The sequence below is a fragment of the Struthio camelus genome, chromosome 1 (genome assembly GCF_040807025.1).
Source record: "Struthio camelus isolate bStrCam1 chromosome 1, bStrCam1.hap1, whole genome shotgun sequence".
NCBI lineage: Eukaryota > Metazoa > Chordata > Aves > Struthioniformes > Struthionidae > Struthio > Struthio camelus.
The window spans coordinates 78,115,779-78,132,278 of NC_090942.1; the positions used below are offsets into that span (position 1 = coordinate 78,115,779).

The window sequence follows — 16,500 nt, forward strand, 5'->3', positions numbered from 1 at the left end:
AGGACTGATCTGTCAAGTCATTTCTCACCCCACCTCCCCACTGCTGACCTTCACTGATATTTACCCAGGTAGCAGCGCTCCCCAAGGCGCACTCGTGTGCGCCGGCAGTACCTGCTTTCCCAGCGCCAGGCAGACGTGTTTCCGAGATTAATTTCCGTCCCTTTCAATGAGGAAAAGGGGGGGACATCACTGCATGGCGATGGAGAAGGACAAGATTATTTCTACTCCTCTCAGTCACATACGGACGAGGCTGGGAAACGTCCCTCGGCCAAGAGCTGGGCAGGGAGCTGTGTTGCCGCAGGCGGCAGCCGGGGCGAGGCAGGGGGGCGGGAGGGCTAAGAAAAAGGCGTTTGGCTGCTGCAGGCTCTGCTGGCTGCCAATAGCTGCTAGAAAAGCTTCAGAGGAAGGAACAAGAAATTCCTTCGAAGGCAATTTTTGGAATAACCTGCCAATAGGGATCTTTGCCCCAGTCTCATTTGTTTGCGTTTGCATGAGAATTTTTCCTCGCCTAACAACCCGTATTATTGCTTACTGCTAATGTACCTGATATATAGCAAATATAACTGTAGATGTTGTTCTCTGTCAGGTACATTCCAGTCCCTTTCTCGAAATGCTCTCTGCATCTGCGATTTTAGAGATATTTTGGTACCCTGAGTTCCCTGGCTAATTATGCGCACTGCATGAGAACAACAGTATTTCGCTTAGCCAGGGACGTTCGCAGCCATTCGATTTTATTGACTATCCCTTTGTTCTCTTTTCGTGTGAAAAGTGTAAACAGGAGTACTCATATGTACCGTCTTTGTGCCATTTGTTTTTTTTTTTTTAATACTACCATTACGTCGCTTTTTACTCACTTCCCCCAGAAATTAAGATAATTTAGGTCTAGCTGTACTCTAATCCTAAGCCTTTACTTTCCCATCTCCGAAACATGTCCTCCCTCTCTCTCGCTCGTTGACAGATTGATTGGGAATTAGTGAGAACAAGTGATTCCTAAAGAGGACCGCCTGGGCCTTAACGTCAAACCATCTGCATACCGTTCTCTGCTACTTTCTTGCCTGATCTTTACCCAGTTCTGTTCACTTGGGTAGGAGTTTTTGGTATTGTTGTAACAACTATTTGCAATACTTAGTGGCGGACTGGGCTGAGCTGCCTGCCAGCCCAGCTGGGTTTTTCTCATTGGGAGACAACAGCTGATTTCCACTCGCGTCACGAGCATCACGTCTGTCATCCCACGGTGCCTTGCAGGGAATGTGCCCACATGGGAATAATCCCTTCATCCCAGCCCTGACCCAGTCACCTGGCTTTGGAGGCCCCTTCACAATCCTCTGTTCTTCTGGTCTTGATTCTTAATTCAGGGTTGCCTCTTCAGCTGAGCACGCTGAACAGCCCCGGGCCCAGGGCACGTCGCTGAGCAGGAGGGTACTGATAGTTGTGTGAAGTTGGACCATTTCTCAGCCTGCTTTTTGCTTTCTCTTCCTTAGCGAGTGTATAACCTGTGACCTTCGCTGCCGCTCAAGAACAGCTCTTTCACAAAGATCTTTATCGAAACCTTTGCAGTTGTCCACACCAATTATATCAGCGCTATCTCTCCTTGCCAGTACTTTGATGTACCCAATACTTTCAAATAGATTAAAGGAACATGCTTGTCTTTTCCAGAAACTCTTTGGCTTCTCCACCCCCAGCAAAGCAAATTCCCCCTTTCGAGCATGACGGGTTAAAACTGAGTGGCGTGATTAACCTCACTGCCTGTCACTGGGCCAGCGAGCAATGTGCCCTCACACTCGGACCATGTGCACTGATAAACGGTGTAACCCAGGCCTGGTTAGCTGACAAATTGCTTCCCGTCACTGGAGAAACCACCGTTGGCTTGCCGAGAGCGAACAAGGTAACGTGTCCGCTTCTCCCCCCCGAGTTGTGCTGTGGGAGCACCGCTGTGTAATGCTGTTAGGGTCCCAGCTAATCGTGGGCATCGTGTAGAGGACATGGGTAGGAAAAAGGGACACAGACAGGTTTGCCATTGCACTCACTCTCATTACATTTTCATGTAATGCTACTCTGAGCAGCTTGAGGAAAGCCAGATGGGAAAATGCCGGATGGTTTAAGCACACTGCAGTGGCTTACGGTAGCATTAAACAGCAAAAGCAGGAGAAGGAGGAACCTTGCAACCAGCCGGCGCCTGGATGCTCCCTGTCGTGCTGTCAGCCTGGCCCCGGCTCACGGGAAACGCACAGCTCGACCGCGGCTGCCCGGCTGGTTTCCATCTGCATTTCGGGTAAGTGGCACCGTCTCTCCACCCAGAGACACAACGAACACAAACAAGTCCCTGTTAGTTGCAGCAGCGCTTTTCCTTCCAGACGTGCGGCGTTACGCCTTGCCTCCAACACGCTGACTGAGGAATCCGCGTAAATAGAAATACTCTAACCCACACGGTGCTATAACCTCCCCCAGTAGGCTGCTGCTGCTGCAATCTAAAATTTCATAGACTTTTGCAAACTTTACCTCCTACTATAACAGCTTGGGCCAAATTTTCTCGAAATAATGAATTTGTACAGGATAAAGCAATTTAAATGGAGTGCGCAATTAAAACCGTACTTATATTGTTTTTGCCGTTTTATAAGGCTCTTGCCTAGCACAGCCATTCCGATTGCATCTGTTACCTGATATTTTAAAGTGAAACAAGAGCTACTTAGCCAGGACGTGTGTTGGCTGCCAATTGTTTTTCTTTTGTCACCGCCTCTTCTGCTTCACGCTTTCGGTCTCGGCCACGTTGTGCTGCTCACAGGAGGACTTGCACAAGCGTGGCCCTGCCACCGGTGCGACCGCGGGGAACGTGACGGAGCCCGAACGCCCATTCGCTGCCCAGCAGCACGGGGGCCCAGTGGGTCGGACCGAAGGTTCGTCCCTGGCGGAGCTCTCCTGGCATCACCCCACAGCTGAATTAAGCCCTGCACGCTGCCCGCCGTTGCAGTCATGTGCAGAAAGCGTCAAGAACAGATTTATTAAAATCATCTTCAACAGCAATCGCAGAACGCTTCTCCAGTGTCTCTGGGGAGCGACACAAAGCCGTCTCACTTCCTTATAAGCAAAGAAAACAAAGTTCAACCTGAAGGAAAATTAACTTTTTGCCAGCAACGTGGTCTGAGAGGGAACGACACCGGCGCGAGGCCTCCGGCGCTCCCAGACAAGTGTGCAGCCCTGGGGCAGGTGACTTGCCACCCAGTGCTGGCCCCACATCAGGCGTCCCAGACCCAGCCGGCATGTCCACATGGCCGCAGCACCTGACTCCTGCACCCGTCCCTGCTGGGGGCCGGGCCATCTGTGCTGCCCGCGTCCCTGTCACTGTGACATCCCACGTGTGCTAGTGAAGCTACCCTGGCTGTTGCACCATGATGCGATTTTCCCCATGTTTGGATTTCTTGAAAGAATACATATTTATTCTAATGACACTAGGTGTACTGAGTGTAATCACTTAAGTACTACCGTATTCCTTCATTTCATTCATTTTAAATGTCAGAATTTACATCAGGCGCCACTTACTTCTGCAAAGAGCCAGGGTTGCTCTGTGGGTTATTTCCAGCCTCTTTGCTGCAGGTACCAGCTCCGTGAAACGTGCCCAGGGTCCAGTGACTCTGAGAGGCAGTGGCCAGCAGCAGCACAGGAGGCTTATTGTGTGTGATGTTTGGTGACAGTGGCATTATGGGGCTGAATAACCGTCTTTCATCTCACTTGCTTCCTCTCAAAATTAGCAAGTGTTTGAAAAGGCCGATTTACCTCTTTTGCAGTCGCTGAAGAGCCCTTGTTAACATTCTCAGGCGGCGTTTGCCCTTGTTTAAGATGGGGAAGGTGTTGCTGCATCCATGCAATGTGCCACCGCAGGGATCCTGTGGAAGGGCTCAGCTCCCTGGGTGCCAGACGGTGACCCTCTGATGGCCCCAGCCTCCAGCACCAGGGTCCAGAGACTCCCCGCGCCGGCCAAGGTGTCTGTGCCAGTCATAAACCACAGGGAACTTCTCTATGCCAAATTTCTCTAGTCTGTTTCTGAAACTGTGTGAAGTCTGGCATGCAGATAAGCACGTGGCCTGCCTGAGCCCTGTCTGTGGGGCCACGCTCTCTCTGGGGCTCCCCGGCAGTGACATCGGCTGCTAACTGTTGAGCCACATGGTGCAGCTCTTTGGCTGCTTGTTTTGAACCTGCCTCCCCCTCCTTTCACTTGGCACCCTTTGGTTTCTGTGCTGAGAGCGATGAGGAACAGTACTTTACCGAAACACCAAGAGTACCATTTTTTCCCACCTGCTATCCTTGCAACACAGCCAGTATATAATTATGTTTATTGCTTTTTCAGGAAGAAAGAATAGCGCTGAAGTGTTACCTATCCAGTTCACTGGATGCCTATAACAATAATTAATCATATGTATTAACATACGGTCAAGAGACTTGTCAAAACTGGAGCTCTCTAGCAGTAAACACAACTCAAACAATTAGTCTCTGTTCTGGAAACTCTTGAATCGATTCATTGTTTCTCCAAACACCTAAGAAAGCAATAACAAGGAAGTAATAAATCATGAAAACATAGACAATCATCTACTCAACAAACTACAATGAAGATATGAAGATACTCCATCAACTGTCTTTACATTTGCTGCAGGGTGCTGCACTAAATATTAGTTCGGCTTGTTACATTATAGCTGTAATGAGTAAGACCTCTCCAATACTACAGTAAACTTGAAAATACTGTGGTGTCTATGTTAAAAGTGGAGAATTTCTTAATCACTTAATTCACTTGCTACTGAGCATATGCTGTCCCTTATAATAAAAGTATGAGGACTTTTAGCATATATATTTTAATCTAAAGCATAATTTTGTTTCAGCCAGGCTGCCAAGGCTGAGTAGACCAGAAGGGCACCTCATGCAGCTGGCTGTTATCCTGGAAGCAGATGCAGCTACCAAACTGTGGGAAAATGCAAACTACAGTAAAAGCAGAAGCAGATCCTTCTACCGATGACAGCCAAGCTCAAGACCCTGGAGCAATAGCATGAGTAAGACACTCTGCTCTCCTGAATCCTATGTATGCTTTGTTATAGCAGCTCCTTTTAACTTGCAGGAAATCAACATTTGCTATAGGAGGAAAAGCAAAAGGACAGCAGTGGCAGAAGAGGAACAGTTCCTCCAAACTTTGAAGCTAGTATTATCTATTAAAAACAACAGAAAGAACTCCAAGCCAGGAGAGGGAAAGTAACAAAACATATAAAAGCAAATGACTTGAATTGTTTTCTCAGAAGTGACCGGGATGCATCTTCCTCCCCATTGGCTCCATTTCTGTTTCTGAGCTAAAAAGGATAGCGTCCTTTTAAGAACCTTGTTGCCTTGATAGTCTCCGCATTCACATTATTAACAGTGTTCCAAAATTGTGCTGTGTTAGTCAAAAATTCTCTGACTCAATTCATCAGAAAATCGCAGCCCGCACATATGGTCAAAATAGGAAGGTGGTGGTGGTGGTTGTTTGGTTTTTTTTTTTTTGGAATAAGGAAAAAAGGACTATGTTTTTATTCTTCAAAAGTTCCTTTTAGATTTGAAAGGCAGATACTTCTCTTGATTCCTGAACAGTTTTACAGTACCTGCCTAAATGTTTTTTCCTTTCTTACGTATGTGGCCGCTAAAGACTACAAAGCTATTCCCACAAGAAGAGGGTGCTTATGCCTATAGGGCTGTGAAGCTGAGCTGAATCTGTGCAAGACTGTATCACAACCCTAAGGTCCATTGTATCTCAAAACTAACTTATTCCATGAGAAGCAAAATACGTGAAGCCCAATTTCAGAGTTGCTCAGTTTGGGCAGGACCTCTGGGGGTACCTGGTCCAACCTCCTGCTCAAAGTTGGACCAGTTAGAGCAGGATGGAGATTTCATAACCTCTCTGGGGGTCCTGTTTCAGTGTTTGATCACCCTCGTGGTGAAAAACGCTCTTCCTTACAAAGGGAAAGTGTGTCCCCTGCTCTGCTGCCCATCCCCAGCAAACCCCTAACCATGTGTGGTTATGTGCATGACCTCCAAGCAAGCCACCGCACAGGCAGAAAGGCCAGGAGGTCACGGCTGCTCCGAATAGGCAGGGAGCTGAGTTCAAACCATCTTTCACTGGAAGTTTAATTTGGTTTTCCCTTCTCTTGCAGACACCAAATGTCACACAGCTTGCAGAAACATTTTTTTAACCTCTCCCCATTTGTCACATCTGATTGAAGTTCTCCAACTAGTTGAAAAATTGTGTTGGTGAAGAGCTGCCAAACAAGTAGCGTAATTACATAAACTTAATGCACTTAAGGACCCACAGCAAAATGCTAGAGCCTGCTGTTCTCCTTCTAGGAATGTAACTCTGACAACTTCAGTGCAATGACTTGATTTACTTTAGTTATTATGAGAAAGCAGAAAGAAGAAGCAGCAGCAGGAAGCAGCAGCAGAATAGTCTATTCTGAAGAAATGTATATTGGATTAAAACAACTTTTCATTTACTTCCATTGTTTAAGTCAATGGAAGTAAAAGCACTGACTTCAGCAAAGCTAGAATCTAACTCCAAAATTTGGGTCAAAGGCATCCTACTATGACTACACCCTGAGGCTTAAGTAATTTTAGGAGCGTTTTCAAGAGAAGCCATATTTAGTTCTGCAAAGTGACTTTTTCTAGCTGGTGTACTCCAGAGAGACTCAAGGCATTCTGCAACATCATTTACCCTGGCCAAGCAAAGATTACGATCCTTTCTAGAAGAAATACTCTGATCATGCTTTGATGAAAGATTCTGCTCATTATGCCTGAATTTACAGTCCACTTCCATTTTATTTTTGTTACTGTTTTCCAAGGGGCATTTCAACTTTCCAAGGGAATAGATTCCACCCCCCTTTTTTTTTTCAGTGCAGAGCAACTTCCCAGCATGGCACAGATCAGTACCCCTGTGTCAGTGGAGCTTTATTTTTGTAAGAGATGCAGACATTCAGAGTGTTTGGTTTTGTACTTATTTGCAAACTGTGGCAGTTTGGTTCAGGTTTAGCTGGGATATGAGACATCAAATGCAGGAACTAGAGCTATAGCAAGCAAAAAGATTTGTTCTTTGAGGAAGGATTTTGCTTTAGAAGTTGTTCAGTTGATGATTGCCTTTGATAAGTAAATACAGTACCCAGTCTTTATTTTTGTCATGATATAAGTGTTAGAAATTCTGTGTACTGAGACAGTGAAATTCAGAAAGCATTTCCTCATTGTATACCAGAAACAAAACAGAAAAAAAATGTCATCAAAGAGCAGGACTGACTCGCTGTTGTGGAGAAGAGGAGGAACAGCATTGTCCAAGGGACTGGTTGGCAATAGAGTGATGAACTGTCACAGAGTCACAACTCAAAGGATGACTCTGATAACATCCTGAATTCAAAAGACATCCATGTGCTGATTGATGGTGCAGCTTCGTTAAAATACTACTCAAAAAGGAGCTGAAGGAGAAGAACGTCCAGGTTATCCTGCTGGAGATAAATGAAGGAAATCAGAAGATGTAGGGACCTGAAAGTGAAAACGTTGCTTAGGTAAGATGCATAAGTTAAAGAATTTGGGGTTTATAGGAAACCAGAAAAGCTGTACAGTCTGGAAGAGCTCTTCCTCCGTGGAAGATTAGGCTGGCTGGAGTTGTTAGGAGGGGATTCAGTTAACAGCAAAAGTGTATGAAAAGAAGGGACCAAAAAACCCTCAGACCATACATAATCTTTGTGTTGGCAACATATAACAAAGATAAAGACTGTGCTGTGCAGAAATTCATAAATTGATTATACATCAAGATTAAAAAGCCCAGGTAATAAACGCAAGGAATAGAAATTGCTTGTTTAGAAACATGCATTTGAACTAGCTGATATTAATGAAAGCTAATAAGATGGCACATGACAGGAATGATGATTAAGTTGTTTATAATCTCTTTAGAAAAGATCAGCTAGGAAAAAGGGAAATAAAACTAGCTCACAGTATAACATGGTGTCACCACCAACTATGAAATCAGTCAGCTGGAATATTTATAGATCGACTGGACCTAAAAAGTAAGGCTTATGGTAGCTTACTAGTTGGTTTACTGTGCACCCTTACAGCATATTGAGATTAGAGGATAACTACTACTTAAGCATTTATCAATGATGTTTGCAAAATTTCCCACACTCATCATCATGAAGCAGTTCATTTCAAACAGTATAAATTGGAAATACCAGTATGTCAACATTTCTAAAATCCCTGGATGACAATTTTTCTAACAAAAAATGCTACTTTGAAGAGGAATAACATCTACGTTACATTTCGTCTCGATGGATAAGGAGAACTTGTTCACAGAACTAAAACACTGAAGGAACTTAGGTATCAGCAATCATGGCTTTGGTCAAATTTACTATGTGAAAATAAAATAAGGAGATATGATAATTCAGAAAAATTCTTTGTGTTTCAAAAAGGACAGTTTCACAGATCTGAAAACTAACAAATCAGTTGGGAGAAAAAACATTTAAACAGGAAAAAACTGATGGTGTTTGCAAACTATTTAGGAAAATTTGCCAAAGAACAGTCCCAGAATCCAGAAAGAGAGCCAAACTAGTTTTCCAAAAAAAAAAAAAAAAACCCCTAAAATACAAACAAAGCCAAAACCAGTCTGGTTTTGAAGGTAAAGAAAAGCAGATCTAAAAGAAGATGTATAGCAAACTGATAAAATGGGAAATTTTTCTTGAATATTGAGAAGGGATACAAAAATAAACAGGAGTATCAATGGCTTGAAACGGTAATGAAAAGAAGATGATGGCTAAATGGAAACTGGAGATTCAGCAACAGTATTATTAAAAAGGTGGAATTCTGCAATAAATATTTTTGTTGTGTGCAGGCAAAATGGCCAGGTGATAATGGGACATTACACAGTGTTGATGATCAAGTACTTTCCAGCCCATAAGTCCTTGAAGAGTACATTAAACAGCAATTACCAAATATTTTAAATCAGCAACTTCGCTTCTAACATTATCCAAGAAGTTGGCTGAGGAGCTTTGAAAATGGCTCATAATGATTTTTCAGACATTTTAGGACATAAGAGAAGTCCGAGCAGTCTAGAGAAATCTGACATTGTGCCAATATCTTAAAAAGGGAAACAGGATGGCCAAAGTTAGTGAGCGTTAGCATGACTTTGATCCTCAGAAAAAAGTAGTGATGGAATTGATTGTACAAGACTTGAATAATAAAGAATAAAAAGAGGCTAATAAAATTAAATGCTAATCATGGTGGGTTTAAGTAAAATAGATCTTCTCAAAGTAATTTGATATCTTCTTATGAAATTACAATTTTGGATGACAAATGAAATACTGACCTAAGGTAATAGACTCCTGTAAGGCACATAACTTGGCACCATTGCATAGTATTTTGAGTAGGAAACTGCAATGATATAAATTTGACACGGCACACGTAAAATGAATTAAAAATCACCTAATCAAGGTAGTTAAATGAGGAATCATCTTTAAGTGGCTATATGTTTTGTAGGGTCCTGCAGGTATTAGTTCCTGTCCTGATATGATTTAGCTGCTAGATCTTGATCTAGAAACCGCTTCTTCCCCCCAAAGCGTTAGTGAAACGTTTTGCAGATGAACCAAGTACTAGAATGCAGGAAATATTGAATAGGAAGGGGCACAGCTATACTGCAATCTAGATTTTTTTTTTAGAAAATGAGGCACAACAAATTAATCCACATTTCAACATGTGGATTATATCTGAAGTCATATCTCCTGACACAAAGGATATGGGCCATAGTGACTCTGCCTTGGAAAGAGCAGCACTAGAAAAGGGCTTAGAGGTGGCTTTGCATGGCAGAACATGCCTGAGCTTCCCAGCTGGGGCCATGACCAGAAGAGCTAATGCAGCAGTTGAATGGGCAAAGCAGGGATAAGGAAGTTATATTTCCTCTGAATTTGGCTGCAATTTGAAAACATCTCCATTCTGCCTTTTCTGATTCAAAAATGATTTTGAGAAGTTGGAGGTGACACCACAAGGACCCATGAAAATGACTATAGGATTGAAAAAATTGCCTTAAAAGGTGAAAATCTAGGGACTTTATTCTGTTTTGATGAAAAAAGAAAAGGTTCAGGATGATTTCACTGTAACCTGTAAATAACTACAGGGTACACAAGCTGAAAGCTGCACATAGGCAAATCAGAGCTGAAATAACATCATCTTAGAAATACATATATATATATTTATATTTATGTACATAAAGTTATCTTTACAGAGAGAGTAATTAATCACTAGAACAACCTTCGAAGGATCATGTTGATTCTTCACAACTGGCAATTTTAAAATCAAAATCTGAGGTTTATCTTCAAACAAAAATTAATTATGGAAATCCTATTCATGAGAAAAACAAACAAATAAAACCAACATGAAGCCCTTTTAGCTTAACTTACTGGGCTGTGGATCAGGCCCTTCCTTAATTATGGGGAAGCTGCAAACTGACCACTGACCAGAACACTCCCACCCCTGTTCCTTTGCTGGGACTATTGCAAACCACTGCAACTAAGAAAAACGCTCCTTTACCCAGTCATGTCATTTCACACCCTGGCAGGCAATTAAAATGCAAATTAAAAATGTTAATTAGAACTGTTTCAACATCTATTCTAATGCACAAGATGGGAATTCCGCATAGAGTGTAGAGAAAGATGCATTGTTCCTCAGGCAAAACCCCACTTCCACACTTGCTCTAGAATGAGCAGAAATAGCTGCTACTTTTTTGAAAAACTGATTGCCGCAGACAAGGAAATAAGGTACACAGGTCTGATTCTCATCTCATACAGGCTGGAATAAATCCACTGAAGTCAAAGTAGTCACAGTACATTGTTGATTTAATGAAACCTGAATTGAGCTCTATAAACATACTGCTATTGAAAGCAGATGCGAAAGGGTATCTACAGCACAACGAGCCTTCTACGTTATACTATTTTTCTTTCTTTATTTTTTATAATCTCAGCCAATCTATGGACAGTGATAAAGACAGACACTAGCTACAGTGAGATTCAAATGCACTGGACTGCAGCCCATGGATAATCTCATGACTGTTGAGTTGATTATGAAATTTCTGCCAGCAAGTAGCCTCAGGGCTGACAGGGCAACATCTAAACAAGACTAGGGGAGCCACCAGCAGCTGTGGGGCACAGAAAAGACAGTGCTGGAAATGCTGGTTCAAAGCAGAAAGAAAGATGGGCTAGAAACAAGCTGGTGGCAAATGTTATAGAATTAGAAGTCTTTTTTAGTATGAACTCAAATTTACTGAGGTGTAATGTAAGCTAGGAGGAGTCATTTGAAGGAAGAAGTTGGCAAATATGGTGGCAAAAAATGACTCCTGTTCTTGGTGTATGTCACAGCAAATCCTTCCCAGGGAGGTGAAAGGAGCAGTGTTACCATTTGTCACAGGAAGTGCTGCTAATATTCACTTCTCAGCTAGTGAAAAAGAGCGTAAAGGCATTTTTCATTTCTTGCTTTTAAAATTTTATGGCAAACATTTCTGAAATAGGAATGTTACAACAGCATTTCACTGTTTACAGACACACAAGACTGTGTTCACCCCATATGCTTTACGTACAGATCTGAGACTGGAGAAGTGCCCGTAGATGCCCCAGTCAAGTACTGCAGCTGTAAAACCCAAAGACCAACTAAACAGGCCAACCAGGTCCCATTTAGAAATAGGTTTTCCATTTATCCATTTCTATATACCATTGCAATGGTCTCAGTAGCTAAACAGACAAGAGAGCGTATTTACCTTGTAAGCAGTAGGGATTTACAGCACTAACTCCCAAAAATGCTTCTGCTAGGTATGAAGCCAAAGCTGGAAGTCACTTTGTTGTTCCAGTCATAAACCTGGCTTTACAAGCAGAAGTCTGCAAGGGACTGGCTAGCTTAGTTTGTAAACCCAAGATACATGGGTCCCTCTGTGCCTATCACTCACTTTTGTGAAAGTTTTTCTCTTTCCAGAATCCTGTTCTTCTCTCACTGCTCCCAGAAAGCGAGGCTGATAGAAAGGAAAGGTACATGTGCTCAGAGAGGGTTGGGATAAATCTGAAACTAACCATAGCAACTATAGTTTGACTTCTTTCGAGCTTTTTGATTTTTCCAGGTGTGCAAGTGCCCCACGCTGGGGCAGGTGGAAGGAGGAGGCTGTGCTATGGTGCTCTGCTCAGCTGCACTTGAGCCCGCCCAGTGTGCTCAGACATCAACAACTCAAACTGTTGCAGAGCTTGCTCTGCCTTGGGGGTATCTTAAATCCCCCCAAAATAGGCAGTTCTAGAAGCTCCTCCATGAAGTTAGATCTCACCCCCTAGCTAAACCAGCAACGACGTACTCCCTTACTGAGCAGTAACAGACCCAGCTTTTTATAACAACGGCTCTGTATACGCACGCCAGCAGTACTCCTTTCCGTGTTAAATACACGGTTGTTCCATTAAGGCTCATCCCAACACAAGTTGATGTTCAGGACAACTTTATTCCCTTTTCCTATTAAAAATCTATCTACATCAAAGATGAAATCTAGATGCTCCCAGAGCTGTGATGAGGTTGTTTTTATAGCTATTTGAGCAGCATGTTATACCTGCTTATTTGAAGATGATGATATTTGTATTGTTGCTAAGAATTCATGCCAAGCATAATTTTGGGGAGTTGTGAAGATATCATATTTGCATATTTTAAGTATTGATATAATACAGAATTCTTTTTATGTCTCTTTTCACAGCATAGTAATGCTTTTTCCATTGCATGACAACCTTGAGTATAGGAAAAAAAAAAATCAAAAAGAGAAGTTTTTTTTTTTAGAAAACAGATATTTTTTTATTTGACTTTCATTTTGCCATCCCTTCACTTTGTCACTTCAGTTTGGAGCATCCCTTACGGCTCATGACCTGCTTTATATCATCTGGATAAAAACAGTAACTGCATATAGATATAGGCACTTCACACAGTAATGCCTTAATCAAACAATGAAATGACTGTATTCTGAACAAGAAGTTTGTTTTTTTTTTTCTAATGCTCTATTTCTGGTCTTGCGGGCTTTATGACAGACCCTGACATAGAAGATAGCCAGCACAGATTCTATGAATCTCTTCCTTCTTTCCTTCCTCTTCTGCCCCTTTGATTAATCTCAGTCCTTCCTCTGCCCTTCCCTCTCTTCAACCTTTAAGTATAGAGAGGCTTTATTTCTGGCCCTGCAGGCTTTGTGCCAAGCTCTGGAATAGAAATAGCTACCACAGCCTATGAACTTCTTTCTCTTTGCTGACCAATTTCAGTCTTTATTTCCCTTTCCCTACTTTCTCATGCTTCTAGTAAATAGCTTTTCTGCCTTGCATTTCTGCCCTGCTCAGAAAGCACTCTCCTGAATCAGCCTCCTGTCCAGGCAGCAAAGCAGCCCACCTCCAAATTAAAGACTGCTGCTTGGCAATAGAAGCATGCTAGCCTCAGGGCAGGGGATTTAAAGAGAGCAAGCAGCTCAGTTGGGCTTCAGGATGTGCTAATGAGCAGCACATGTTACTGGTGCAAGTCTGCAGTTGTAGGAGCTTTGAAGTGAGGAAAAAGCTGAGAGGGAAGGTGGGGAAGAAGGGAATTAAGGGAAAGATATTATCTCTTCTTTTGTACTCTAATTATACATAAGGTTCACTTTCTGGGTAGTGAAGGGTATCTATAGTGTGTTTTAATTGTCTGGAAGCCCTCAGCTGCTTGGCTGGTGCATGCTTTTGAGCTGTGTGGACTCTAGCACGGTTGTGCTTGCAGAGAGCCTGTCCTGCCAGGCAGGCTGGCTGGTCTGTGGGCTCTTCTCTACCACAGTGTCCAGCACCAGGAGCCTCAGCCCTTTAGGGTTTCTTTGAGGAGGTTTCTGTCTGCGTATGGATTTTCAGAACAGTCAGAGTACATAAATGTGTAGTAGAAGTAGCTAGTGGGAGACCTCTGCCTCAGTGGGCATGCAACTGTCCTGTTGAGGGACTTACCAATGAGCACAAGGACACATTGATGGGGCAATGACAGTAGTCTGGTGAATGGATGGTTGGTCTGGCAGTAATATAAGACTCCTGTACAGCAGCAGAATTTGTTAGTCACTTCAGTTTCCTTTCGTTAGCTTATTGCATTCTAGAATTAAAAAAAAAAAAAAAAAGAAAACCTGTAACAATATTGAAACACTGCTGAGGGAGGAGTGTTTCTTTAGCCTTAGAAAAACCTTCCATCTCCAGGTCAGGAGAGGCATACAGACAGCCATGGAGCCAGTTTTGGGGACAGAGCAGTAGAGAAATGCTGAGGTTGGGTAATAGGGCCCAGAAATGCTCTCACAGAGGACAAGTTGCTCTGTGAACAGCTGAATTACTTCCTATGGATTCTCATCTTGCATTGCTTAGGCTTTCCTGGGGAGGTTGCTGAAGCAGGATGTCTTCCCTGATTGAGGAATGTGTTTTACCTCACTTAATGCTCTGCAGGAGCCTAGCAGCATTAAGCTTGATTAGCCCAATCTGGTGCTTGATGGCTGCCTATTGCCAAGTCAAGTGCAAGGCCCTGGTTATAGTTGGGACTTTATGCCCAAGCATGTGGTGTAAGGAAAATACCTTCCTTCCTAGCATGCATTTTAGCATTGTCTGGGAGGGAAGTGAGAGTACTTGCTTAAGAGTCAGGGCTGTACCTACAGACAGCCTCCAGCCCTTACCTTGGCTCTGTAGGGTGAGGAATCATGTAAAGCTGTAGTTGTCCTGGCCCACCTGGCTGCAGCATCTCTCATCCTGTGGCTCTGCAGGTCCAGAGGTGACTGGCCCAAGCCTTGGTACCGACCCTGCAGCTCCTGGAATGACAGAAAATAGTGAGCCTTCTGTAGCAGGCACGGGAGCAGTGTCAGCGGCTCAGAAATGAAATTTCTTGCTTTGCCTTGATGTTTTTATTTTCAGAACTGCCTCAGCATTTACACAGAGCAGCAGGAGACCATTATCATGGGATAATGCTCAATTCCATTGACATTATCTACCTCTTAGTGAAAACAAATGGGATCTCTGCCAGGCAGTCATTGCTGGATGGCTGACCATTCTTTATGGATAACGGTTACAAAAAACCCTCTTTTCCATTACAAAGTTTATGCATCTAGCAGTTGGCAATTTTAATATGAAAAATTACCTAGGTTATTTCAAAATGCTGGCAGTTGAAATTCAGTTTGTTTTTGAGGTTGGATAAGCAGTTGGCAAGTGCCAATCCTGCCTTTAAGAACTCACTAAAAAACCCAGCATGATTTGATTTGTTTGTACAGCAAAAAGATTGTTCTTTAATCCCTTTGGAGTTGTTGGATTTCATACTCCTGCCAGTAGAACTAATGAAAAATCCTCTGCCATGATGTGTCAAGAAATCCAGAAACAGCCCCCTTACAGTGTCACTTCTCCTGAAGAGAGCAGATATCTTGAAGATGGTGGAACAAGAGACACAACTCCTGGATCCTTTCATGAAACACATTAACTGCACTACATACTGTAAAGCAGTTCAGCGATGACAGTCTTATTGTATTTGATCTAAAATTGGACCTAATTATTGAACAGGTGCTGTAGAAGTTAAAAAGAAAACAAATCATTTAAGTAGTTTATTTTTTCTCCTCAGTTAGATCAGTACAGTAATATCCACTATTTTTAAAATAATTATTGTAATATTTGTGTTATATCTTAGGTATTCCAAATAGCAATTAATTCTTTAATGAATATCAATGATTAATTCAGTATGTAAACTGTATGAAATAATAACAGAGATTAATTCAGGCATGTTGGACTGGATGGGCACACTTCTGCCAAAATAGAAATGGGGGGGGGGGGGGAAGGAAAGAAGTTCTCATTAAGGAAGAGAGCCATTTGAAGCTTCACAGCAGTTTTAAGAGTAAAATTAAACAAAAATATAGGCTATCAAGATCTTAAATGGCCTACCCTGCACCTCTCTCAGGTTCAACTCAGTTGCTGAAACATATTTACCTAGTGCAGCTTGAGGTGCCCTAGGACACTGGAGACCTCCCCATGGGGCTGGCCGCTGTTAAGTCAGGACCTACAGAAGGGGCAGCTGGAGAGACTGGTAAGAATATCTAATTCATTCAAACACAGTCACCTACATTCAGGCAGCGGAATCAAGCCCAGTCCTTTCAGTCATGTGCTAAAATGTACATATTTTAAAAATACACCATTCTATTAATGAAACTAGGAATTTCTGAATATTGGTTTAGTACAGGAGAACATCCTTAAATAGCTGTAGTTACAATTTTCTGCGTTGATCAAATAGGTAAGCAGCAATTTCAGAGATTTACAGACAGCCAACAATTTTAGAAAAGAAGTCTAGCCAAGCATTTTTTGTTACCAAATGCATTTGTTTTATACTAGAGTATAAATTACACTAGTCCTAAAAGCTGTAAGAGAAACTAAATACAGACCATCCAAACCGTACAGCTCCAAGTCTAACCTGAAACCTCTTCAATGCCCTTTTTCAGAG

The 16,500-nt window shown here is 42.6% G+C and overlaps 1 long non-coding RNA gene across 1 annotated transcript; it reads right to left on the minus strand.

Annotated features, from left to right (window-relative positions):
• Nucleotides 1-7,280: 7,280 nt before the first annotated feature.
• On the minus strand, nucleotides 7,281-15,796 carry LOC138067863 (uncharacterized). Its single transcript, XR_011142319.1, has 3 exons — nucleotides 14,702-15,796; nucleotides 13,998-14,136; nucleotides 7,281-7,496 (listed from the first exon to the last, which is right to left on the minus strand). It is a non-coding gene; the product is annotated as an uncharacterized lncRNA (long non-coding RNA).
• Between the last annotated feature and the right edge of the window lie 704 nt (nucleotides 15,797-16,500).